This window comes from Genypterus blacodes, unplaced genomic scaffold (genome assembly GCF_046128005.1).
Source record: "Genypterus blacodes isolate CSIRO-AG114 ecotype Tasmania unplaced genomic scaffold, CSIRO-AGI_Gbla_v1 ptg000119l_1, whole genome shotgun sequence".
Classification (NCBI taxonomy): Eukaryota; Metazoa; Chordata; class Actinopteri; order Ophidiiformes; family Ophidiidae; genus Genypterus; species Genypterus blacodes.
In genome coordinates this window covers 126,093-153,224 of record NW_027466922.1, presented here as the reverse complement: position 1 = coordinate 153,224, position 27,132 = coordinate 126,093, and positions in this window count along the sequence as shown.

Here is a 27,132-nt window from a genome sequence, read left to right as displayed (position 1 = left end):
TAAGTCTCTGGAAAGCCTTCCGGAAGGACCGCTCCATTGTCCCCGCGACCTGTTGTTTCTGATCCATGATGCTTTCAGGGACACAGTAGGAGTGTGTCCATGGAAATCTCCACTTCCATCTGCTGCGGGCTCCCAAACGCGCCGGGGCTCCTGTGACTAGATAGGAGGAAGTTATCACACAAAGTTGTTCTGGGCGTCGTGCCTGTCAGTGATTCAGTATTTCTGGCACGGCCTTTTAATGCTCTGGTGGGGGGAAAGAGGGGGGGCAGGGGGGGCAGGGAGGAGGGGGGGGGGTGCCCTCTGCACGAGGGAAAGTGTGACCAAATGTGTGAAAGTAATCTGAGATTTGTTAATAGCTCAAATCCGCCTTTCAAATGTGCCCCTCAAATGCCAAGATCCTCTGTGAGTGTACGCACGCCACAATTTGGACGCAGAAGGGGGGGACGGCAGAGGGAAAGTGGGGCTTTGCAGCGTCTCTGATAGCAGTTAGTGTGTGTGGGCCAAATCCATATTTATAAGCGACAGCCCGGCGACATTCTTTGCCTTCAGCAGGCTGTGCAGAGCAGTAAATTGAATTCTGCCACGCAGGCTCTCCCTGACAGAATGCTGAATAAGTGAGAGGATCTGTATTTGAGAGAAACGCATGACTGGTGGCCTGCATACACATTAGAATAGAGATGATATGTTGGGAGGAAAACTCTGGTGACACTTGACAGAAAGTGCAACTGCACAATAGCAGCTATTCTGAAAGCGGACATGACAGAGGAAGTGTTTCTTAGGCAGTCTGGGCAGAAGGAGAAGGTTAATACTATAAAGGCTCTCGCTCAGTTCTGGGGATGATTCTGCATATTTGATACGCTGCTGGCAGACATTCAGGCTGGATTAGTGCAACGTCAATAAATGTTTTATTTACTCAATTTCCTAATTTGGTCCCAAACTTCACAGACTCCTTTTCCAGCCGCCCCGCAGGCAGACAGGCAGGCAGACAGGCGTTCCTTAGAGCTCTGTGTCCAATGCACTTTTAAGGATTTATTTATTTGGATTTTTTTTTTTGTAATGTAAATGCTTGATTGATAAGTTCTGAGCTCAGTTTAATAGAGTTTGTTTGCAGCTATTTGTTTGTTTGTTTCTTCTTCTTTGGTTTTCCGAATACAAAGTCCCTATCATGAGCAGCTGCTAGACTGGACATTTCACCCAGTTTGTCCGTCTCATCCTGCTCATAGACCCTCGGGTGTCGGCTCACAGCCCCCCGCTGGCACCTCGCTCTTCCTCTGCCGTCTTCTGGAGCTCGTCCTCCTAAAGTTGTCCCTCAGGCCAGTTTGAGGCTGTGGTTGTTTCCAAATAAAGCCAGGAAGAGAAATTCATCTCCAGACGTCAGAAGCAGCACAGAAATAGCGACGCCATAACACTGTGGGGGACTCTGCGGAGCTGCTGGACCCCCTGTGGTGCCACATGATCGCGTGCTTCCTCCAGCTCCAGAAAGACTCAAGCTTAACCTTTTGGTCTGTGATGTAGAGGATGAAGATGAGAGAACCGTCATTGTTCTTTAACTCAATAACACGTAGAGTATCACATCCCTTCATTCTAAACATAAACAACGTGCCTCGCAGCCCCCAGCAGGCCGATCAAACCCTCACAGACTCGTTCCTGAATCCACCGCTGTATCAAAAGTTCACGCAGCGATTGTGAAGATCAAGAAAACACCTTTCAATTCAGTGAATCAGAACGTACAACAAAGACAAACAGGCCCACAACAAGGAGCAGCGTGCTGCAATTACAGAAAGGAGCTTTAATTAGATGTTTTGTTCTTTGTCCTACTTTACTATTCCCCTGCTGCCAACCGGGGGATTCTTCCTCAGCACGCTTCCTCTCTCTCCCCGCGTTCAGCATTCTGCCACGCCGCCTCGGCTGGCGTGTCAGAAAACGAGACGCTATTCTGGCACGTTCCTGTTTCGGGAACGGGGCAACGTTGCATCACGCAGCCGGCTTCTTCTCTGTAAACGCAACCGTGGCGAGGGCGAGCTAGCGTTGATTGGCAGAGATGGCGTCAGTGAGAGCGAGAGAGCGAGAGAGCGAGCCAAAGGAAAACCCAGGAAAGCACGCTGAACTCGCCGAACCGCTGATGCGTTCGAGTGCTCGCGGCGGCGGATGGGGATGATGGAGCTTAGTTAGTTGACAGTAGAGAAGAAAAAAGGCCTGCTTCTCTTTAATCCACTTAAAGGGTTTCCAAGGATGTTCTCTCTCTCTCTCTCTCTCTCTCTCTCTTTCTCTCTCCCCCTGTATGTACATTCTGAGGCGCCGGGCTGTTGAGGTTCTAAAATGGAGCAACTGGCTCGCCTGGATGTGAATAAACAAAACTGTTCAATTATTAAAATGCAGGGAGGAAGAAGAGAGGCGAAATCCTAACAAGGTTCAGAAAAACTGATAGCAATCCAAGAGGGACTCTATTGTTTTGAAATGCTAATTAAAAAAGGAGCTTGATAAAGGTAACACATAAATAATTGATCTAATGAAGCGCACGTTGTTTTGGCGCTTTCCATAGGCGATGGCAGACAAGTCAGCGAGGTGCTACACACACGCTCGCACGCTCCTCTGTTATTACTCATTATTGTCTTTCCACCAAGGCGTTTCTGAGCATGGAGCTTTCCTTTGTGTTTTAACTTCAACCGGGGGAAAAACCAGGACGGATGGTGAAAGTTGAGCGAACGTCGTTAGCAGAAACAAAAGGAAGAGCAATGTGCCGCAGAGTAAAGATCAAGAAGCTTCACCGCCACGCCGCTGATATTGATCTGCCGTCGGAGCGTATACGGACTATGGAGGCTGTTTCAGTGACATTTCTACACGTTTTAGGGCCTAGAGAAAGATAGAAGGATGAGGGAGAGAGGGAGAGAGAGAGAGAGAGAGAGAGAGAGAGAGAGAGAGAGAGAGGGAGAGAGAAGGAGGGGATGACACCACTCAAAGGTCAAACACAAACCGCACGACTTCAGCAGCACAACATCCAGCTTTTGTTCTTTTCTACGCCTCTCCCTCTCTCTCTCCCTCTCCCTCTCTCTCTCCCTTTCTTTGTTTCAGAGTTGAGTGCAGCTACTTTGTGCTATTTCCTTAAATTACCGTCAGCCGAATCGAAGCATTTCCAATTACTTCTTCAGTGCTTTATGCGTGATTGCAGGCGTCTCCATTAGCCGAGATGCATCCAGACGGGAATCCGCCTGTTGACTATTGAGAGCAGCTCCATCAGCATCGCCTCCCATCGTCAATAACCCGGGAAGCCCAATCGTCTAATCAGTAACATCCGTTCCATTTCCTCGCCGTAGAGACTCTGCTACAAATCCCTGCCTTGGCTGAGGTATGCGCTCTCTGAGTCCCCTTCCAGTTTGTTCTCGGATTATAATGTGATTCCTGCAGAAAGCTCAGCGCCGTCCCGTCTTTGTTGCGGTTGCCAGACGTTTTGGCAGCTCGGGATTCTCGCCGGAGCAAAACAAACACAACTCACAACCCAGCGCAACTTCATCTTGTTGCACTGGTGTGTGGAAACGTCTGAAGGGCCGGGGAATGAAGCTGTCTCTCTCTCTGTGTGTGTGTGCCGTAAACAGTGTGGAACTGTAAGGACGGCTTCTTCCTCTCTTGCATCGCTCCCGGCCAATCAGAGACTTGATTAATTCGGAGCCGCTCCCGTATTCTGTGCGAGTGAGTCCAGCCTTAGACTCTGCAGATGTTGATGCTGCAGTACTGTGCAACATGAGTACAGCTGGTGTACAGTATGTTATCACCGTTATTCTTTCACATACGGTCTCAAAATAGAACTGCTTTCCTGTTTCTAACCCACTTAAACCACGAAACTCAACAACATGTTCTCATCAATGCCTTCTAACTGACTACAGGCCATCTGTTCATTAGCGGGACGTCTATCAATTAGCGTTTTTCTTCCTGAAAATCAATCAAACGCTGAGATGCCAGAGAGTGCGGAAAAAGAAACAAGTCGTACCTGAATAGCTACATGTGTTTGTACAGCTCCTACACACTCACACACACACACACACACACAAACACACACACAGACTCCAAATGCTGCATAATTGAAACCCTTTTCTCTGACATCCATTTTCCAGAGTCACACGCGGTACAAACTCTTGTTGTCATTAATGAGTGTGTTGTTATTGCTGTTGTGCTGCAGTAAATTATTGGGGTTAGTTTGAGTTTAGAGGGTTTAAGAGTTCACTCCCTTCTCTACATATCAAACAAATAAAACAAGACACTTATTAATGCAGAACAAGACTCCGACGCTCTGCATTCAAAGGTCCCGGACAACTGTAGGGTTTCACTGCAAAACACTGGGAGAGAACTATTGATTTATTTTCCCTGCTTTGAAAGATATTTGTGTTTAATCAGCCTCGTCTCTGACTGCAGCTGCAGCTCAGGCAACACATCAACAGAGGAAACGCAGCTTTAAACTTTATATATGTGGATATTTGAGAACTGGATAAACAGCTAAACACATCTAATGTTCAGAGAGATCACTGTTCTTCTTCTTCTTCTACTTCTTATTAGAGAATGAAGCCTTTGCTGGGGGAATAAAGGTTAAATGAGCTTTTATTGCTCATAAATCTCACAGACAGCGTAATGAGTTCGGCACTTTACTGCATTTGAATATGAATAAACACGTGTAAAGAGAGATTCAGAGTCATAAAAGGGGTTTCGCGACATCTTTTCCCCACAAAGCAGAGGAGACGGAGAGTTGTGCTTGAACTTGACATTAGAGGTTAATGGTTGGTTTCTTCATAATGGCTTCTATGGACTGAGCCACTGTCAGATGTGTGACATGACAGACCCCCCCCCCCCCCCCCCCCCCCATACGCTCTATATTCATGAGTCGTGTCTGTTACAATGTCTGAACCTCGGCCTCCTGACTTTCCCTGACACATTCCTGTTTGCTCGCCGTGTCGACACACTGCGAGATTTTTGATCCGCAATTTTCTGACACTGTCAAAATCCCGCCGCAGGCCGTCTTTAGTCACAAGAGCTCTGCTGCGGCCGCGTCCACGCACGTCCTGGAGCTGCAGTGCGGGGCTTCAGCTCAGCTCGCTCTCACCCTCTCGTCTCCTGTCCCTCCATCTTCATCACCACCTCCATCCTCCTCTTCCCTCGTCTGGAATGTAAGCCCACACTTTGAGCTATATTCTAATTTTACCAGTTTTTATGAGGAGGTGTTCCACTGCAGCCACAGTCAAATTCTGGAGACTCTTGCTGCATCATTAAGGAGCTTCTCTATGAGCTATGACTTCATTATCATTCCTTTCTGAGCTCGCTGGAACTCTCCCTCCTAAATCCTGCCTGCTGAGATGTGCTTCACACGCAGGAAGCACCAGGTAGACGTCCAGGCCTCTGACTGCACAATGAGCTGCAGTCGCCGCTAAATCCGCTGCTAATTACATGCAGATTGCAAGTGCAGAGTGAGTGTGAGGCGGTGGCGGTGGTGGTGGCGGCGGCGGTGGCGGCGGCGTCCAGCACCTCCGGCTGCCCCTGAGCTTTATGCATGAAGGAGAGGCATTTTATTTTTGATGAGACGACCACATACGGAATGACTGGCTCGCATTAAACAATGTGAGCTTGCAGCGTTCCGACAAGCCTGGCATTCATAAAGGATGAGAGCGGGAGCAAAGCAGCTGATTATACAGAATCCTCCCTCTCAGCTGGAGCTGCTATATCTGATGCCTGCATGCACAAAATCATTAATCAATGAATGGTTCCAATTATGCGGGAGACAGCCCATTCATTCACACCTTGCTTTCCATTTCTGGCTCATTTCAACAGTAGGAGACGTGAAGGAAGAAAGAAAGAAAGAGGAGAGAATAGGTTGGAGAGAGGGGGAAAATTAGGGAGCGGACAGAAGAGAGAGAGATGGAGGACAAATACAGAAATGTTGTTGTGTATCGTCGGAAAGTGGACAATTATGGGAGAGACGAGTGTGTGTTCCTTTCAAACGGCGACACATCGCGGTCACAGTCTCACTCTGGGGAATAAATAACACAATGTAGTCAAAAGAAGAAGTGGAAAATTATAGAATTATAAAAAAATATAAAGTGCATTGTTGAAGAAAATCAGCAAATTCAATTCAAATCAATCAGAAGAAGAAGAAGAAGAAAAAGAAGAAGAACTGTTGAATACAAAGTATCACAGCAAACTACTTGGCGTGTATAACAATAATAATAACACTAAGGCTCCCTGTGCGTTGTGCTGATGAGCGTGTGTGTGTGTGTGTGTGTGTGTGTGTGTGTGTGTGTGTGTGAGTGAGATGTTCCCGCGCTCGCTGCTCAGATCGCCACAGAGCCGCGGTGTGGCGGAGGGAGGAACAGGAGCAGATGGTAAAGAACTCTCAGGGTTTATTTCAGGAGAGTTCAGACTTTACGGCTCATATACTGACTTAATTATGAGACAGAGGGGAGACTGAACCCCTGCAAGACGGATTTAAATGGGCAGGGAGATCTTCATTAAGCCCGGAAGAAACCTGGAGCCCCGATCAAAATGACTTTGCACCTAAAAACCTTCCTAAACTCTTACAATGCAGAACAGGGAGGGGAGGTGATAAAGCACCTGAAGGGATAATCCTCCTGTCTCACATTACACACTGAATGAATCTCACACAGAAGAAAGGGAACGTTGGAGTGTCTCCAGGGTTACAGGGAGGGGGCGGGGCTGCATATTGGACTCCATTAAGACGTAGAGCTACAGATCCGGCTGCTCGCTGGAGTAGATACTAAAGCGTGTGTGAACGGTGATGTCATCGGAGCCCACGGAGGAGGAAGGGTCAGATGATTCAGTGAACTCAGGTGGGACCACTGGTGGACAGGTGGAGAACTGCAGTGTCGTGACAAAGCGTAAACATCAGCTTACAACAGATTTCTGTCCGGAATCACTTTAGTTGAATGTAAATGAGGCTTTGTTTGGACATAAATGTGTCATGTTTGGTTGCTTTGTGTTCATATTAAACACAGAGCATCTCCTGAAGATCGGGAGGAAGTACAATCATAATAACAGCTGCTTACAGCTTATGATTACATACATCAGCCTGTAATCATCCCAGGCTTTTACATGATCACACACACACAGGCCTGTTTTAATGTATGTAAACACTGAGACAAGGGACAGACAGACAGACAGAGAACCAGACAGACAGGGAGAGACGTCGCGTTGTCGTATGTGAAAGATCACTAATGCACAGCCCTGACCAAAGACACACTGATGACACACAACACTCAATTGAGCCGCACCAAACCATATATTGTCCTTGAGCCATTTGCTGTAGAAGCTCCGCCCCCCCAGCCCCTCCACCCCTCCTCTCCCTCACCCAGCACCCTCCTCAGCCGTGTGATGACACTCACAGCAGTGCAAATTAGCTCTCTATCGCTCTGGGTATTGAAACAGCTGCTCCAATTTACACTTTAAACAGCGCAAAATGCTGTAAACATCAAGTTCACAAATAGCCCGTTGTAAAATCACCATTTTCGGCGGTGAGGGATTTGCGGCTGAGCTATAGCTGGCTGTTATTTAAATTGGAGCTTTACACAGGAATGACCTGAGAGGAACTGCTTGTCTTTGGCACGGCGGTGCTGCGGTTTGCGACGCCAACAGAAAAGACCCGAAACCGGAGAGCGGCACAGCAGCGGCAGGATGTGGTTGAGCTTAGAGAAATACTCCGGCTCTTTCTGGAGGAGAGATTTGTACAAAAACAGGGCCGTCATTACTCCACACGGGAAGAAAGGAGAAGGCGTTCCGCTGTGATTTCGTTCCTTCCACCGCCCCGGCAAGACTGATAGCAAGCGGCTAGCACTCCTCCATCCAGACCATCTGCTCCGTCAGAGCCTCTAAATCTCCTCCAGAGCCCAGAGGAGCGCAGCACTCCAGAGCTCCTATGAACAATGAGCCAATAAAATGATCTTAGTTCAACCTTTCAGGTGATGGATACGAGCGGCTGAAGAAGCTGAACTCATCCCGCCTCGTTCCTCACATGGAGTCAGAGCTGCTTCAACCAGACCATCAACTCTTATTGCTTCTGTAAATGCAATTCTGTGTTGTTTAACCTGTTATATGTATGATTGAACATTAATTTGGGATTTTTACTTGTTTCTAGATTTTTTTTTTTTTTCTTTAAGAAATGCAAAGATCAAATAAATTCCAAATGAGTCCTCCTGTGATTCTGAAAACCACATTTCTTTCTCTTATCACTGTTTTACTTGTTTGATTAGTTTTCTCTCAGGTGGAGACATATTGAAACTGAAATAAAATTTGAATGTGATAAAGCAGAGATGTTGTTCTTCAGACTGATTGGTGACTGAGATGAAGAAACCCGAGCCGCAGCTCGACGGCATTCAATCAGAGACTCGTCAGGATGAAGGTTAATTGATCTTCCTCACAATAATAGATTCCTGTAAAGTCTCATTTTCAGACAACGCTAATGAAAACAGGAACGCTCCCCCTCGACCCAACGTGAGAACAACAGTACAATTATTTTCAATTTGCACCCCCACCTGTCTCTCTCTCTCTCTCTCTCTCTCTCTCTCTCTCTCTTTCTCTCTGGTGGGCCAATCACACACGACTCCAAATGATGGCCCCCGTGCCTCGGCCCCCCACACTGTGATTAGATCAGCCAGCCTCCAGTCACCTTTTTCCAAGCGTTGGCACTTCCCAGAGTCTTTGGTTGATCTGCTGGGGGAGCCGTCATCAGCCCCGGCGGAATGTGTAAGATTAGCTATGCGGCGTCAATGACATCAGTCATCAGTTCTGTCAAAGTGAACATGAGAGTCCTGAGTGAGCGATGGTGGCGGGACTCTACATCACGACCTTCCGCCGGCGGAGACGCGCCTCGTCCCTGGGAGATTCGCTCACGGGGTGCGAGTGTTTTTCCTGCACGAGGGAAGCACAATGTCAAGTCATCTCTGAGCGGGCGGGACAGAGAGCGGAGCGGACAGCTGACGATGTCGGGATGCCCGAGAGCACGGGAAAAGGCTAAGAGACACACACGTGGCTGTCCGCTGGCATTAGCCTGACTGGCAGTCTTCGGCACCTTCAGAGCAGTGTGGACGCACGTCTCCGTGTCAGGCAGGAAATGAGAGCGAGGCCGCACAGCCACACACAGGCAGCCGCGACAAGTGTGTTTACTTTAAGTCAAGAAGCTACTGACTGAGCTAGCTTCTCACAAGCTGGTTCAGTTCCTCCTCATCTGCAGCTACATGAGAGGAGGAGTCATGACGCACACGTGAACTCAACCTGAGACTGAACTGACATGTCAGCACAGACTTCCCCCTGTGGTAAACGGTGGTACTGCCCCGTTCCCCCACCCCCAAAATAAGATTCTGTCAGCTGGAGACGCTGCAGAGAGGCGATGTTTCCCCCACGGCACTCAACTTATGGATTCCTGTCAGGATATAATGAAGACTTCAGCGGATAAGAAGTGTTTTTAAAAAGCTACTGTACGTCCACAGAGCTTAAAGTATTTGCAGTAAGGATTTGAGCTCCAGCACCGAATATCAGAGATGTCAACGTTTGGAAAACATGTGTCTGATGCTAATGGCAGAAGGAAAGGATCCCTCTCTCTCTCTCTCTCTCTCTCCCTCTCTCTCTCCCTCTCTCTCCCTCATACGTTGTCATAATAAATCCACTTTTTCTCCTTTCCTTCTAGAAACTTCTGCCCAGGTTTGCCGGCTGTGCATCCTCATCCATCCAGCCGCGGGTAAACACGCCGGCGTATTGACAGACAGTATAAACAGTCGGCGTGAGGCCTCTTCTTCCCTTGATCTCCCCTCGTCGCTGCGCTGCCCCCCCGCTGCCGTCAGGTCATTAATCTTCCCGTTATTGGAGAAACGCACTGACATCTCTCCATAAAATGCCACTTAATTTATGCATTATTTATGCCTCATTTATGTGCTGGGGTCCTCTAACTATTTATCAAAGGTCCCCTCTCATGTCAAAACATGGAAATTGAGCCCCGTTACTCATGATACTTGCGGCAAAACACATCAGTGGACGGGGGAGTCGCAGGGGACCGCGGCTCACTGTCACAAGAAAGTCTCATCCCAGCCGGCGAGCGGGCGAGGGAGCGGGCGAGCGAGCAGGCGAGGGAGCGGGAGCCAGCGAGCCTGGATGTGCCCCGCGGGAGTTTGCACCAAATGATGCAATGACATTCAGTCAAGATGAAGACGTAGATGAAGCTCAGATTAAAGCTTTTTATTCCCTTAGTTGTGGGCGTCGCCATCTGCAGACAGAATAATGCAATGCGGCGAATCACTTAAGAATCATAAATGGAGGCGAGAGAGAGAAGAGACCCTTCTGTGCAGCCGCCTGTGACGAGGCCGCGTCTCCCTCCTCCCTCCTTCCTTCCCTCGCTCGCTCCCTGCCTCCCCCAGATTCGGTCGGCGGCGCGTCACACTCCGCAGCTCCGGGGCGGCTCACCTGCACCGCCGCAGCAGATGCGGCTCGCCCGAGCAGCCGCCAGGGATCAGATCGACAGGAGCGGCGTGACCTCTGCACCCCATCTGTCTCTTTCACGCTGTCAATCCCACGTCTCCGTCTCTGCACAAAGGGAGTGTGTTGCATATTGGGCTTCTGCTTCATTGTGTTGTTATCTAACTGAGTCTTGTTTTTAATCTACGAATCAAGAGCTCTGCAGCGCATCTGATGGAAGCTGATCCTCCCGCTCACACACATTCAATTAAAATCTGGGGGATTTCAATTCATTTTCTAAGTCGCTAAGATTTATCGTGATCATTTTAGTGATTAATGCGTGATTTGTCGGGCGTGTGAGCGTTTATGGAGCGCTACACTTCTGCGGTCACAGCTCCTAATCTGAGCCACACAGTCCTTGCTCCAGTCAGTATAAGCCACGCCCCTTTATCGGCACAAACAAACCAATACAAATATCATTGAAAGCTGGATGATAAAGGGGAATTCCGTGTTCCATGAAATAAAAAACATAACTCAGACTGGCACTGTCGCACTGGAAGGGATAGTTACTCCCCTTACCCAGAGAAAGTGCCTCCCCATGGTTATAGAAGCTCCCTTACAGAGCTGCAGTTCTCCTCCTCTCTGCTATACGACTATAGCCTCACACATAAAGGTTGTATTAGCATAAAGCTAAACACAAACGCACCAAACAGCTAAAGGTCACAGTGCCAGGTGCCTTTATTCAGTGTGAAGTTATTATACCATTACTTTAGATTCAGTTTCTCTTGCAGTCAGACGTTTATCACTCTATTCTGAAAACAAACAAACAAACAAACAATGTATTATATGCAATGCTGACTGGCAGAGTGAGCTGTCATTCTAAACTACAAATAACTCAATTGAGACTCTGTAGCATGAAGAATTGTGTGAGTGGAATATGGAGTGGTATTCCACACACACACACACACACACACACACACACACACACACACACACACACACTTTTGATTACAGTTTTCATGGGGCGCGGCACACATGTTGTCACACACAGACACACGTTGAATCAGATGCACACACACACACACACACAGCCACATACTCATTTCAGGCACGGAGCGTATCCCTCCCTCAAGTAAACAGACTCAATCTGCCGCACACTTGACTCCCCTCACAGACGGATACATAAGGTCTGCTTACAAGAGCGCGGGGTCCAATTTGTCTGTTTCCCCCTTGAGCATGAATCAATGGTGGAAGGACGGAGGGAGGACTTGACTGAGCCACACGGGGCTCAGTGAGCAGATGATGCATCAGCATCTTATATAAACTCTGGCAGATGTGGGAGCACTTACAGCGCTCGCCCAGCATCAAAATGACATAAAGCAAAGAGTAACAAGGGGCGCAGATGTTTTTCTGCCGGAAAGTAGAAAGCATCTGTTTGTTTCCCTTCACTCACTCACTCACTCACTTCCCCATCCAATCTTAATGGTGTGAAGTGTTAGCGTGTTAGCATCACAGTGAATATTAAGAGGCAGAGAAGATGAAGAACACACACTTTCTTGATTCTGAATTGTCAGTTACTTGAGTTAAAGTGTTAATTATTCTTTGTTTAACTCTCTGCTCCAGGGTTTCTTCAACCTGGAGAATTATTCATGCGATTTGTACATTTTAATTGCAAATAACCGGATCCCGGCTTTGTCTCTTATCCTCCGTTTCTCTCAGTGCATATTAAAGCGCGCCGTCACTCGCAATTTAGCTCTGCTTAAATTCAAAAGTGAACAAAAGGAAGTCTTGGACTGGGAGAGCTCCACTGATGTTATATGTTCATTTTCATGATTGTCATATTGATCCGCACTACAGAGGGAATTACAACTACACACACGCTCGCCCCGGGCAACCGATCTACAGGGCGGCTGAGCTCTGTTAGCTCCTTTAGTCTGAATTTAATTGTGCATAAACTCTTTAACTTCTGATTCCACTTATTTTTCTTCAAAATAAAATAAATAATAAAACAAATCCGACTTTGTGAGACTTAAATACAGATATTGTGTAATACATTAAGTATTAAAGCATCTGCATGGTTACAATAACAAACTACCAAATGTACCAAACACCCAAGAAAAGGTCAGAGGTCAATGAAGGGCGAATTACATTATTACACTTCTTCCTGTCCATTGTGGGGACTTAAGAAGGATTTACATTCTCTAGAAATAAAGTCAAACTAAGGCCAGAGAGTCCACAACACTCACAGCAAGCATTTCTCCAAAGGAAGTAAGAAGAAAAGGGCAGAAATGTTACGTTTGTGAAGGGAGAGAGAGAGAGGAAGTGGCCACAAAACAAATAACCGAGCGGCATAATGACTCTGTGTTAAATGTGTTTACAGAGCAGCAGAGAGAGAGGGATGGAGGTGCAGCCATACGTGTCTCCTTGATGAAGGGAAGGAGAGAGATGACTGGATTAAATATGGTTCTGCCCTCTGGCCTTGGGCCTGTTTATTAATACACATTACTTTTTAATGCCTCCTAATAAATAATGTATTGGAATTGTGACAATATGCATCTTGGCCATTACCTGCGGGCCGGCAGATTGATGGGCGAGGCCGTGTGAGGCCGGCTCAGGCCCTGGCCCCTCGCTGACAACATTAAGCCGTAAATTAATGCTTTGATGCTAACTGTGGGGAATTTATGACGCACGCCAGGGATCGTAAGAGCGCCGCGAAGCTTCTGCCACCGGTGCTAAAGCGCCGGCTGAACGCACTCGTTAACCCCTCTCACTCTCTCCCCCCCAGCCCCCTCCCCCCCCCCCCCCCCCCCCCCCCGGCCTCCTCACCTCCATTTTGAGTCTCGTTGCTGTGTTTTGCCTCCGTTCCTGAATGATGTTTCAATCATTCCAGCGACCCCTCAGGAGAAATATGAGCCGCAGCTTCTATTACCTCGTTTGTGCCGATGTTTTGGTCGGCGTTCAGCCTGGTCCCTGTTAGAATGAGCTCGTGCTCTCACCCGCATGGGAGCCCGGGAAACAACATCAAACCTGCATGGGCTCAGAGGGAAACGGGAGAGACGGCCATTTAAAATTGATAATCTTATTAAAATAAAGTACAGACAGTGTGTTTGAGAGGAAAGTGTCCTTCACACTTCATCTACAAACACACGTCAAACAAGGCCACAAAAACAGCATTTTACAGTCTGGATTTACATGATTTATCATCTCTCCACTCGCAAATGCAAGCCAGAATCATTGAGGGGTGCATTTATAAAACAGTGTTCAGGCTCCAGAGGGTTAACCACCGATGCTGTGTTTTACTTCACAACCCCGGCAGCATGGAGGACTGATTTTTGAATGTGTGATTAGAGGACTGTGGGCGACAGCGAGTGGGCTGGCGCACAATAACGTGTGAAATAATGTGTAAGAGAGGGCCTGACAGATGGGGAGAGAGCGAGATCACATGACGCCAAAAACACCTCCTAACCATCATTTTAATAAAGCTTTGAGGGGAGAGACATTTACATGCATTTAGTGTGGGGGAGAGAGTGAGAGAGAGAGAGAAGACAGAGAGAGAGAGAAACAGAAAGAGAGAGAGAGCGACAAAGAGAGAGAGAGTGAGATCTACATGTATGCATTTGTACTGTGGGCACACTGGCAGGGGTTGGTGCGAGCATCTGTTCTCGGTGTAATGAGTGTGTGTGCGTCCCTCCCCTCCTCTTACGCTCTCATCATTACCACTGTTTAATTAGAGACTTCCCACCCTGGCGGTTGTGGTTGCCGAAGCTGCCGACAGTGGGAGAGAGGAGAGAGGAGAGGAGGAGAGAGGAGAGGAGGGGAAAGGAGTCTGAGCAACGCAAGGAGGCTCGCAAGGAGAAGTGGGGCTGAGCAGTAAATGTATGAATGTCACCCAGCCGCCCACACAAAGTACAGCCACCAACCGAGAAACAGCACAGAGAGATCGGTGCGTTTTCACAGAAGAAGAAGCAGAAGCAGCAGGATTAGTGAATCATTGGTTTCCTACCTAAATGTCCCACCAGCAGGGGGTGCTGCAGCTCCCACCGCTGGGTCATGTACAGTTTAGAGACGAGGTTAAAGTCGGCAATTACATGCTTTCAGCAATAAAAGCATTTAAGTGGAGGAAGTGTAATGATTATATATCATTATAAGGAATAAATGAAGGGAACAGATTTCCCATAAGGCCTTTTGTTCCTCCACTTACTGGGAAAGAAGCCCAACCCTCACAACGTCAGACATGATGAATGATAAAAAAACACACATTCAGGATCCATGGGATTCATTTCAAACAAATCAGTCTGTCAAGAAAAGCGTTTAAATGTGTCAAAGTCAATCATCTCTGCATCAAACGGATCAATTAACTGATTATTATTCATGATTTGCTGACATTCCTCAGTTTCTGGCTCATTATCAGATTCTGCCTTTATCTTATCTCTCATCCTCGTTCTGTTCTGGATCTGTTTTGAATTATGAGCCTCCATTGTTCTCAGGGCCTTGAATAATAAATGAATGTAAACAATAAGTGGATTAGAATAATTGATCCGTGTCGCCTAATAGACCAATTTAGCCTCATTTCCAAACTGGATCAATACATTTTTATCTCATCTGCGCTGCTGTGCTACTTCCACACACACACACACACACACACACACACACACGATCCATAAACAACCCTGAATGTGACACTTTTTATTATTCAAAATCTTTTATCAAGCGTCGTTATGGAGTCAGACTATTATTTACACGCCGCACTTTTCCACTTCATTGCCCGTTTTTTTTATTACAGTCCCGACACGCCGCGTCCCCCCAGCCGGCATCATCGGCCCCGTGGGAGGTATCAACGGTCTTCATGGGGCGAGTGAGACAGCCTGTGCTTAATGTGGCCCAGATACCCGCCGGCCTGTGCGGGGTTAATCATCAGGGTCAGCCATTACACCAGCTGACTGCAGGGGGATCACGGGGCGTCCACCCCGGGGGTCAGCGCCGGGGTCGTTGACTCGGTTCTGCTCGACTTCACCGGCTCGGTTTACGCTCCGACGAACACGGCTGGGTCTAATCGCAAACCAAGCGCATCTAATCCGCTCATTATCCAGATTTACAGTAATTAAAAGAAGGAAAGAGAGACAGAAGAGTGTGACAGCGTTGGTGAAGCCAAGAAGGAGAAACAAAAAACTCCACTGCTTTCAATTGAAGAGACTGTTTCTATAGCGATGAAGAAGGGGGGGAAACTATTGGGACTTCACCGCAACCGTTGGGATTCTTGGCACGCCGACTGAAGAAAGGATCCAAACATTAATTGATTTACAATATGGCGACAAAGAGTGAAAAAAGTGAACATTTCTCTCCTAAGACGTCGTCGGCTCGACTGTGATGCTGCCACACGACACACACACGCCAGAGTGAAACCCAACACACACACACACACACACACACACACACTGACTCAGGCAGGATTAGTTAATGTGATGAAACCTCTCACATCCCTGGATACAGGATTGAAGCTCTGACCCCTCGACCCCTCCTGCACCGCTGCGCCTTGAGGGCCGTTAAGCAGATGCTGAGTCAGCCGGGCGTCCAGAGGTGACAAATGTTTCTCCATTGATGTTTCAGAGATGATTTACAAGCCCAGTTAACCAGGGACGGCTGCCAGGCAGGAAAGACCCAGCGCAGAGTAAACACGTATAAATCAGCTAATCCATGTCTTTCATTTTGAAATTGATCTGATCCATATTTTTTATAAGACGCAGCACCAGAGAGAGAGAGAGACGGAGGAGAGACAGCGCCTCCAACAGACGGCAAGGAGAAAACTCCAACCAACCAGAGGGAGAAGCACAAGAGAGGCATTCAAGTGGTCCAGAGAGAGAAAGAGAGGGAGAGAGAAGAGGGAGGGAGGGAATTAAGGGTGGATGACAGGGGGAGAGATGATGGGTGAAGAGAGAGAGAGAGAGGGAGAGGGGGAGAGAGAGAGAGAGAGGCGAGAGGAGAAAGGGTAGGGAAATGATGAAGGACAGGCAGAGAAAAATTAAGAGAAGGGGACAAGGAAAAGCTGGGGGGGAGTGAGAGTGGAGGAGAGACAGACAGACAGATGTGGTTGGACAGATGGTTGAGCGAGAGAGAGAGAGAGAGGGAGAGAGACAGAGAGAGAGAGAGAGACAGAGAGAGAGAGAGAGACAGAGAGAGAGAGAGAGAGAGAGATATTTACATACATCAATGCTGTCCTTAAACCAGTATCCTGCTTGACTGCATGTGTGTGTGTGTGTGTGTGTGTGTTAGTAACAGTGTTGATGGTGTATGGATGTAAACGCCGTGCATCCGTCCATCACTACAGCCCAGAATCCATCCGTACTAACAAAGCTCGCAAACTGCTACAGACGTAGCGTTTCCAACAGCAGATGAAGACGCCGCATGTGAACGCAGCCTCGTTCCATGACAGCTCCCTCTTCCTCCTCCTCCTCCTCCTCCTTCTCCTGCATCCGTCTCTGCAGGATCACCGAGCAGCTTGAACAATCACATGTTCTCACATGTTTCAAACTGAAAGTAGGCGGACATACTGTAACATGTCCCTTTGTCACGGGTCCATCTGCTCTTCAAACAGGAACGCAGCCCCACATCTCACGTCCCTGCCTTCATTTCCTGCCTGCCCGTTCTTCACTATCTTGGAGAAAAATAGAGCTGGAGTGCTAGAATTTCAAACGTAACATCTAGAAGGCCCTGGGATCGATTCCTGCAAGTTTAGGGAAAATTAAATTTTTTGTCGAAACACACACACACACACACGCACACACACACACACGCGACCCCCCCCAGCGTCTACGGTGGTTGATATAAGGCCGGGCCTGTGTGTTTTGACAAGTCCCTATTAACATCTGTTAAATTTGTCCTCTCCTCCGCGTCCCTCCTCTCCTCTTTGTTTCCCCCCTCTTCCTCTTCCCCTTCCTCTTCTTCCCGCTCTATTCCCTCCCCTGCTTCGTCTCGCAGCCTGTGGAGGAGCGTTTCGCCCGCGAACGAGAACATAAATCCACAGGAGCGCTCCAGGCAAGGTCTTCATCGCCGGCTCATTCCTCATCACTTTACATAAAGTCAGCAGTCTAACTCTAATTACAGCCGACTGGAGTGAACGTGCATTTTATTACTATTTTAAAGGCACTTTGTAATCTCCAAACTCTATTAAGTCACTTCCTATATGCAGAGGCAATATTCAGGATATTAAACTCTCTCTTCTCTGGGCGGCGATCGCATCAGGTGTCTTGAAGGAAAAAGCTTGTTTTGAAAAAAAATCACATAAAAATACTGAGAGCAGTGTGGAAGAATAAATATATTTCTCTCCTAAACAGGTCCATTATTCAAACAGGAGGCACACTGAAGGCATTCTGGGAACTATTTTAAGCTGCCCAGTAACACAACTGTGTCCCAGAGCAGTGCTGTGGCTCTGTGATGCTCTGTGATGCTCTGTGATGCTCTGTGACGCTGCTACTGCTGCTTTTAAAACAGTTTTCGTAAGAGAAAAGAGTCGCAGAGAAACGATATCAGCACTCTGGGATACACACACACACACACACACACACACCGTACTTGGAGTGGATTTTTTGGCCTTTGCGTATGATTTGACATTTCCTTTGAATCCGAGCCGGGCCTCGCTGCTCTTTCCTCAGTCTGCTATCGGAATTAAAGAAGTGCTTCAATGTTGCTAGGTAACCGGGCAATTCGACTGTCAGTCACTCCTGCGCCGATCAATAATCAACAGTCGCTCCATTCAGGCAATCAAAAACACAGTGGTGACAGATCTAATCCATCTAATAAGCCCCTCCCCCCCGCTGCCTCCACATCAATGCTTTCTGTTTTACATCACGCAGCTTAACAAGAGCTCCTCTCTGTGTGCCTCCTCCAAGCCCGACGAGCTCACTGCACACACTTCACACGTCACAAAGTAAAGGTTTAGTTCCATATCTGCACTATTTAAATCAACCATAACCCTATAATGTATCTACTCCCAGGAAATTAAAGAATACTGCACAATTCTCTCGAACGCTACACAACCCTTTCATCTAAACGTTGCTCTCTAGCACCGCCACTGGCTCGAGATGGAACAGATTAAAAGCCGGCTCCCTCTCATAAGATGGAACAATAAATCAAAGAAAGAATCAATCACGGTGAACGCCTCATGATGCATGGAGCCGATCGGTTCCTCGCGGCGCCAATGCATCTTTTTTTTTTTTAAATGTATGGATACGTTACCGCGGTGATAAATAACCAGATGCTTTGATTTTTCCTGTGTTGTTATCAGAAATGTGACAGAACAGCTGATGGAGCAAGTGAAGGGTGATATAGTAACAAAGGAGTGGGAGTGCAGTGAAGCCAAAAAGAGACGAGAAGTGCTGCAAAACGCAAATATGTACCTTTTGATGAAGAGCTGGGTTGTACCCACTTCATTTCAGAATGTTTTAATAACCATTAATGGATTTGTTGGACAATAAGAGCATGAGTTAATGTGCTCCGAGCCCAAATCTGTGATGATGAACGTACAGAGAGAGGGAGAGAGGATAAAGAAGAGGACATTTTTTTTTGATGATTCCACACTCGTACCTTAATTACTTCATTAGTTATACTGCCAAGGAAAACTGGAGGATATTACACAAGCAGTCATTAGTTAATATTCAGGTACAATGCACAGGCAGGAAGGTCAATACTGTGAGTGCAGCTACGTGCGCAGACACTGGGGCGGCTGTGAATGTTACGCCTCCATGTTTACATGTTTAGAGCTTCTTCCTCACATTCACGAGGCAAAGAACGGCGGTGAACGACTATCTAATGATGATGGAGCAATGTTGTTTCCGTACTTTCTCCTCGCTTATCCTCACACACGTGTTCACACCTGCATCATTCATGCTTTGCCGTGTGTTACATGCTGCTTCCCCCTGTGATTAATGTCCCATGATGCCTTTGTCTGATCGGGTGTTTGAGTAACCTTGGCGTTGTCCTGCGGACGGGGGAGATACAGTATGAGTTCAAATACAGATGCTAGTTTTGGGAACTTCCATCACGGCAGACAGCGGGGCAGTAATTTGATTTGTGGGATATGAAAGATGTATAACGACGGCTTATTGTGTCGACCGCGAACCCCGCGGGACCGCAAAGCTTGGCACGCAACTCCTTCAGCACAAGTTCAGGTGAGATCGTCCTTGAGTGCGGCGAGAGTGTTCGGCACAGCACGTCTTTACTCACAACTACAATACAACCGCTTCAAAGAAATAAATAAAGTACGGTAGACGAATGGTTTACTTTGATGGATTACCTATCTCAAAGAAGTTTCAAGTCACCGCAAGAGGATTTTCATCGCATACTAAAATAAATGGAGAAGCGAGGCTGTCTGGAAGGCAGCGGATCAATCAAGGGAATAAACAAACAACCCGAGAAAAACATAGTACAGTCAGTTTGGAAAGTGTTCAGGATTAATGTAAAGTTTTGTGGCAGCTGAAGAGCTAAAGTGCGGAGTTAGTGCTTTGATCAATTACAAACATGACAACCTGTGTTTCAGCCTTTCAGGATTTAGTTCTGTTTTTTAACCCTCGGCCCGATTACTCATTACTACATTACTGCCCCGACCAAACAACGCCAACTGCTGCTGCGTTTCAGAAAAATGGCTTCTCCTCTGAAGCTCCCAGACAAAATGAATGGGACTAAATGAAGAGACGCCCCCCCACCTCCCCTCCCCCTTCTCTCTCTCTCTCTCTCTCTCTCTCTCTCTGAGTCACTGAAGTTCGCAAACGATTTCTTGTTCTGTACGTTTTAAGTAACCCCGCCTGTCCAAGTAAGTAATAAGGTCCCCCGAGGTCAGACTGCAGCGCTGAGACAAAGTTTCATATTTGGCTCGGGCTGCAGCAGCAGCAGTGCAAAATATGGAGATTTAACAGGTTGTCACAGAATTCATCACAGAGTAAAGGGACCAAAACAAGAGAGGGCAATAAAAGGCCAATTACTTCAGAAACAATGCCTGTGTGTGCATGTCTGTACGGTGTGTGTGTGTGTGCGTGTGTGAGTGTGTGTGTCAATGCCTGAGGGATCAAGTTGGAGAAATGGGTAAATTATAGCAGCTCCCTCCCCAAATGGAGTCTTTAGAATTCTTGATTATAGACACATATAGTACACAATTCCTGCGGGGGAAAGAGTTAGAAAAGAGTTGTTTAAAGAAATAAGTTGAAGTGAAAGTACCCACAGAGAGACGCTGCGCCCTCACAGAGAGAGGTTTACACAAACACGCCAAGATGGACGTCCTCATGTGTGGCCCTGTGAGCCGCTCCTTTATAAACCACTAATCCACTGCGGGGAAGCAGAGCCAGTGTGATGTGAAAAGCAGCATCCATAGAGCTGGTCAAGAATGCAAAGTGGGGAATATCATTCACTCATTTTGCCAGTGTGGCAGGGATGCAGGCAGGCATTCCCAATGTTTTCAGATGTCAGCATTCACATTTGACAACCTCCACTGCATTGTGCCTCTAATCAGCCGTGACTATATCCACAGCCGTCCAGAGGATGGCTCTCAGAGGCCGACTGTCACCCTGAGGTATTTGGCAAATGGAAACAGTCAACAGGCCCTCCTGGCCGGACACAATTTGGGCAGCATGAGAGTGTTCAGTATTATAACGGAGGTGTGCCAGGCCATTTGCTGTGCACAGCAGTCACAGTTTGTTTCCATTGGAGCCTCAGTGGATGACAATTGCCCAGGAGTTTTTGGAGGCTATGGATGTTTCCATTATGTGCCCTGACAGCAAGCGTGTCAGGATTCAAGCAGCGGAAACTCTCGCAGTGACTTTCACAGTTATGAAAGTGACTTTTCACCTAAACTGATAGGATGTTTGTGAAGGCGGCTACATTTCTCCATAAGCAGTGTGTGGAGGTTTGCATCGGGGCGTCAGGGTGATGCGAGGTGATGCTAGTTTATCGTGTCCGTTTGAGAAAACAATCTCACAAAAATCAATATTAATTTGCTCATTTTGCTGCACATAAAGCTGCAATGTTTCCAAACACAGTACAGCTCATTTCACCCCAAACAAACAATGGCTGCAGCTAAATCACATCATTATGGTAGGAGAAACTGTCAGGACACAAGATATGGCTCCACTCTCCTCTGCCAACAAATGAACAGGGACACGAGCAATCCTAGGACGATGTCATCTCCACATAATTTAATATTGCTCATGTGTTGCCATTAAATGCTTGATACCTCTCAGGAGGACTTCACTATTAGTAAGTGGCTTTTGTTATGAGAATGCAGCAGGAATTACAAAACGGTGCTCATGGATCATCCTCTGTATTTCCCTCCTTTATCTCCCACAGTCGCTTGACAATGGCCTCATCAGCCGCACGAAACTGTCCCTGCTTCCTTTCCCCCCCCCCACCGGGAAACAACATGATTGGGCCGGCGTTGGGGGGCTGCTGGGAGGTGGATGGCACTGATGAGGGTGATTGCAGGGAAGATGAAGGTGATGAAGGAGGGGATTGATTCTGGGTGAAGGGTACAGATGGTTTTGCTAAATGCCCTTCTCCTCTCCTTCCCTGGCTGAGGGTTATGAACGCAAACAGGAAGTGAAAAAGGGAGAAAATGCTATGAATGTAAGACTTGAGACGGATCTAAGAGGCTGGTCAGTGTGTAAACAGTCATTCAGCTCTCTGATGTGTTTGGCTCCAAGCTCAACTTAATACAGGCATAAGTAGAGTTAGACTTAATTAACAATTACATACAGCTGCGCCTGCAACAATAGTCTAACCACACACCGCTGCCACGCTGGCTAACTGCCCTGCTAGCGGTTATGATGGATTCCTGCGTGCCGCAAGAAGCCAAATAATTGGTTTCTGAATTAATGGGATGTATTTTTTGTGTTCAGTAAGACTTTAATAGATGCAGGAAAACTCCACGAGTTAATGGATTTTTGTCACCTACAGGCCAAACGTGTAATTGCTTCAAAGAGCCTTAATCGATAGGTTAAAGAGACGTCTCGCTGTCCGGCTTTAGAATCATTTACATTTATAGTAAAAGGGTAGAATGAGGACATTTACATATCTTAAGTTCAAATATTAGCTTGGATATCCATTACCACAGTAGATGTCATGGTTCTGGGGAAGGAATAAAGAAGTCAACAGATGTTTGTAAAAGGTTTGTGTTGTTGGAGCCACAGGGAGTTCAAAGCAGCTAAACACCCCAAAAGACTGAGATTCTACTGCAGTCTCTCTAAATAGGTCACAGCCAGGTCCAAAAGTCAGCTTCAGCTTTGTCAATTAGACGCAGCTGCAGCCGACTGCCAAACACACTCAAGCACCATTTGCCAGACCGAAGCTTTTCCAAACAGAAACGACAAGCACACAAACTTCTCCATCTTTCCCCACACGTCCACAATGTTTTGCTGACTGCAGCTGAAGCAGGAGACCCTAATATAATACGTCTGCAGTGAGCGGACATGCTCGCTAACTAACTCAGACTCAGCCTATACTTCACTGGCTGCTGAGATTTCTGGCTTTCAAAAACAATTTCCTGTTTTGGAGCAAGTGGAGCAGTGAATCCCAGTGGCAGGATATTTACTTCAAAGTGTGTGTGTGTGTGTGTGTGTGTGTGGAGGGTGTGGTGGTGATGAGGCGTTCAACTGTTCCACACTTACCACTGCTCTGATAGCACGTCCATATCTATCAGATGTTTAGACAGATTTGTCTCTGTCTTTACAGCTTTAATGTTGTCAGAAGAACTAGATTCTCTCTTTTCCCCCTCTATTGACACACAAACAACCAAATTACGTCTCATGAAAGAATCTATTTCTGACTATTGTTGTCTCCTGGCCCCTGAGGACATTTTATTTATGTTCATTTTTGTTTGTCTAATCCTTTAAACTGCCTATCATGTTGTCAGGGAACATCTAATGTCCCTCAGATCCGACACTGGAGACGCTTACATGGGACAACATTGTAATGAGATCGCAGCCATCAACCATAACGCCAACCGACAACGACACATCTCAACGTTTCTGACAGTTCGCCCTCGCCTCTATATTTTACACCCCTTTTCTATTTTTGGCGCCCTCGCTCAGTGAAGGGATGAGTGTGTGTGTGTTTAAAGGGCAGGCAGGTAAGAAAACAACATTCCTACCAATTGGAAAACAGCAGCACCGTATCTTCATCGTGCTTAATGAGGCCAAGGCGCCGTTTCACACGTGCTGGCGAGGCCGCGCGGTGCAAGCGTCAGGACTCCCGGTGCCACTTTCATAAATCACATTCCTCCAGGTCTGGATTTAAGAGAGGAGCAGATCCTGAAATCCATTTTGATTTCCACAGTGGCACGGGGTAATAAATCATTAGGCACACTCCCTTATGCATCCTCTTAAAGAGCAGCCAACACCAGCTCGTAAATCTCCCGTGACTCCACCGTCTCTCGGCGGTGTAGGGTGAACACAAAGCTCTGCCCCGACTCATTCCCGCCGCGTTTCGCCCCGGCACCTTCAGCCGCTCCGTGTCTCGGGAACAATTGTGTTCCAGGACAATCGAAACACAAACGGCAAAGTGCTGAGCAGCCGCTCTCTCACTGACAGCACTCTGAGGTTTCGTCGCCCCCCCTTTGGCGTTGTGTCTGATGCTGTTGCACATCACGAGCCTTTGAATCTCTCAGAGCCCAACTGTCAGGCGTCTTTTAGAAAAAAACAACAGCGGTGCGAGTGTGTTTGTCTGAATCCAAAGAGACGAGGGGGGATTTGGAATCCGAGTGCCGGTTGCAGCCAAAGCACAATAAGCTCCTGCTGTTAAACTAATCCTGATGAAAACAAGCCACAGACTTGTTTCCCTTTGAAAACAATGTCAGTTTATGTAATGAACACAGAAAGATTACTCCAATGAAAGATGCATAAATAAATAAATTTTAAATTCCAATTACCCAGTTTGAGACAGACAGGCTTCCATCGCCCCCCCCCTGCAGGTGGAAGGAGGTGGGCCAGGAGATTTACGCCTTCATTTAAGATCATTATCCAATATTTTACTCTATTGCTCCTCACGCTTGTATCCTTGATCCTGATTGGTCAAGAGAGGGGCGGAACAACCCAGTGGTGTCCTGCATTAGCAATCGTGAATTAAAAAAAAGACCTGAACACCAGCTGGACCTGGGAGTCCATTTTTCTTTGATACGGACTTAATTGCCTGCATCTTAATTCACAGCTGTCTGGACATTTCAACTATTCTTGGCCCTGTAAGAGCTGCGGTATACTGTATGTACCCAATCTCACAGATCTACAGTGCAGAAATATAATAGAATATTGTGGAATATGTTAAAATTGGACAAAAATCCTAAATGGTCCTGAGAGTCTCCTATAACAGCTTTCATATGATCACATTCATATATTCAGAATTTATGAATAAATGAATGCGTTATGGAGTTTTGCTCAGAGGTCAAGGTCTACCTCTGTTGCAGCTTGGCTATGCGACATTATATATTTAGTTTCCTCCTGCTTTGGCTGTGGCTGCCTCAGTCCTCTCCCTCTCCTCAGCCTCTCCCTGCCTCCGCTCTGACGGTGAGGTACGATTCTCCAGACCGCACGCGTAATAACGAGTTCAGCCGGTTCAGCAGCATGCATAAGGTAGATGGAGGCGGGTGGGCGGGCGGGCGGCGTCTTAAAGGTGTAGAGCGAAGCAAATCTTTGGAGAACAAGGCGGCGGCAGAATGCCCGGAAACCGTAATTATGCTCGGCAGGGAAACTCTTGTATGTCATTTAAGGGGCTGCGGCAACCAGAACTAATCAGCAGGTGACAATCTCCACAGGACGTACAGGACTCAGCCAGCCCAGGGTTTGATTTCTCCTCCGGGCCTCCTTCCATGCGGCGAGGCAAATCTACTGGGGGAAGTACTAAAGAGCACATAATGGGATTCTTGCTTTTGGGTGGAATTCATCACGGAAACATGACATTTACCTTTTAGACTTGTTAAATTCACTAACAAAAGCAGTTTGGTTATCTGAGCCCAGCAGAGCAGAACACGGCTGAACAATGCAGCCGGGCGCCGTGATACAGGCGCAGTGACACGGGAGAACACTATCAGCGTTTTCACCCCCCTGCAACACAAACACACTTCATAAAAAAAACAACACATGCAGACAAGCGGCACAGTTGTCAAAGACCCGGGGCTTACATTTCCATATTTACCCAGAGCGGAGAACAGCTTTAACAGCACCGGTGTGTCCCTGCTTACCGCCTGCCGCTCCGGCGCCACCGCCAGCCAACGCAGAGTTTTTAAAAAGTCAGCAAAAGTCAAATGCGGATGGTCTGGTCTCACTTTCTGTCCCTGCACCGCTCGCTCCTGTACAGTAGGTGGCGTTTTATCTGCCTGATGACGAGCGATCTGCCACAGCGACGTGCTCAGAACCACAACAAAGAGCAGAACAAAGAGCCTCCTATTCTCTGGGGTTTGTATCTCTGTGTGTGTGTGTTGGTACTCGCTGTGTTTGTGGCTTTGCTGTATTCTGTGAGCTTCTGTACCTGTGTGTGTGTGTGTGTGTGTGGGGGTGTGTGTGTGTGTGATGTAGAGGTAGAGGTAGTGTTGGGGGTTGCGGTACACATGTGGATTGTTGTTTGTTTGAACTCTTTTGATGTGAAGGACGCAGAGCTTTATGCTTTATGATAGAACTCCACTCCTCTATGAAAGTTAAAATACATTAAACATTGAAGTATTTAGTAATTACCATAATGTTGAAAACATCTCATTGTTTGCTCTGATGACATTTAACCTTTAAATGCTTAATAAACTTTTTAGCTGAAACTATGCAGGAGATGTTAGAGATCAATTTGAGCTCTGAATATTAAACAACAAGGGAAAAAGAATTGATCTCAGTTTGATCTCAGTTTCCTCCGAACCAATCGGCTTCACACACACACACACCGACATACATGTTGACGTGTCGTTCGGACTGGAACGACTCCAGCACCTTCCGTATTATAAGATGACAACGTGATCACCGTGGCGATACAAACACAGTATATGTGTGTGTGTATACTGGCAGGGATCCAGTTCAAATCCCCGCAGCCTTTTCACATCACATCCACTTTTGTTTGCGAGGAAACCATTGAATATGACAAGAAGTGACTCGGAATACAAATTTCTCCATTAAAGCGGCTGAGATGTTGGGGCAAGATGACAAAAAAGTTCTGGCCCGATGAGCTGTGACGGACCCAGTCAAAGTGAATGAAAGAGACACGCTGTATCCATCTTCTGCAGAGGGAACAAAAGGGGGGGAACCCGCAGAGGGAACCATTCACGGCTGCAGAATCCTATATGAATGCAAATGGGCTGCATATTTATCATAGTTACATCTGAACCTTAAGAGACGGACGATGTGCAGACGTTTTTATTCACTCAAAGTCTATTTACCTGCTTTTACCTTCGCGAGCATCAGATTCCGCCAACGCCAATCTCCGACTCCTTCCTCAAAGACACCAAATTGCTGCGCCGGCTCAAATTACACAACAATTTCCTGTAATCTTGTCACGGTGACATAAGACGCAACCTACACAAACTCATCTCCAATCTGTCCCGACTGCGCCGTATTGCCAGGAGAGCCTTGGTATCCTTGACAACTTGACGGCTGCGTTGATTAAAGTTTCCCTACCTGTGAAACCGCCGCTTTGTTTCACAGCAGCTGTTGGCGAAGACGACGAGGAGCGTCTCCGGAACGCGTT